The sequence below is a fragment of the Micropterus dolomieu genome, linkage group LG05 (genome assembly GCF_021292245.1).
Source record: "Micropterus dolomieu isolate WLL.071019.BEF.003 ecotype Adirondacks linkage group LG05, ASM2129224v1, whole genome shotgun sequence".
Lineage (NCBI taxonomy): Eukaryota > Metazoa > Chordata > Actinopteri > Centrarchiformes > Centrarchidae > Micropterus > Micropterus dolomieu.
The window spans coordinates 27644758-27645877 of NC_060154.1; positions in this window are offsets into that span (position 1 = coordinate 27644758).

Below are 1120 nucleotides of genomic sequence, written 5' to 3' on the forward strand. Positions count from 1 at the left end.
TATTCTGCAATACAAGTAGAAACAATTGAACATTTAATGTTCTCTTGTAATATTTCTAAATTATTTTGGGAGGACTTCCAAGATTGGCTATTACACAGTAATCTGACCATACCAGCCTTGACTTATAGTAATGTTAGATTGGGTTTTATAATGAGGACAGAAAACTGGAATTTTTATACCTGATAATTCTAGCGAAACATTTTTTACACAAATGTAAATTCTTAAAAAACACCCCACATTTCACTGTTTTTCTGAAAGAGCTGACTCTCTACTTAGATTCAATGAAGATAGTTAATTCCAAGAAGGCTATATTACTTTATACACTTTTGTCAGATTTGTCATTTAATTGGACCCCAACCAGAGGTTAACCCTTTAAAGTCCTCACCAAGAAAAAAGTGATGGAAAAAAATTTTCTTTACATTTTTTATTTCATTAGGGCAATAACAACAATAATCCAAACATTTTTTTTAACAATCCCAATAGTTTTTCTGATATAGTGCTCTACCAAACGGTTGAGATGGCACTTCATGGTAATACTTAAAAATGCATTTTAATGCCAACAAACTTTAGATAACATCATGTAAAATGACAATCATCAGCAGAGAAGACAAATTCAGCACTTTATCCCTAATTGTGAAGATAGGGTTTATAGGGGAGTTCATATAAAACAGCACTACACAATAACTTAATTGATTATTGAACATTTTGAATATTAACAACATGGCAAACACAAAATCAAGTAAATATTTCTGTTCTTTGAGTATTTCAGAAGAACACATCTGTATGTACTCTCAACCTTTTAGACAGACTTAGATACTGAGACAACGTATCAATGTCGTGTTAGATCCCTGCAGATTGCTCATCCATGTGGTGGTGCAACAGCATTATATCCACTTTATTTCTGGTGCTAAGAACAGAAATACAGTATTTACTTGGTTTAGTGTTTGACTTGTTGGCATATTTAAAATGTTCAATAATCAATTAAGTTACTGTGTAGCGCATACAGTATTTTATGAACTCTCCTATAAACCCTAGATACTCAATACAGGATGAAGTGCTGAAATTGCCTGCTGTTGACTGTCATACAGATTTATTTCTGCAACAATGTAGCATTTTACAT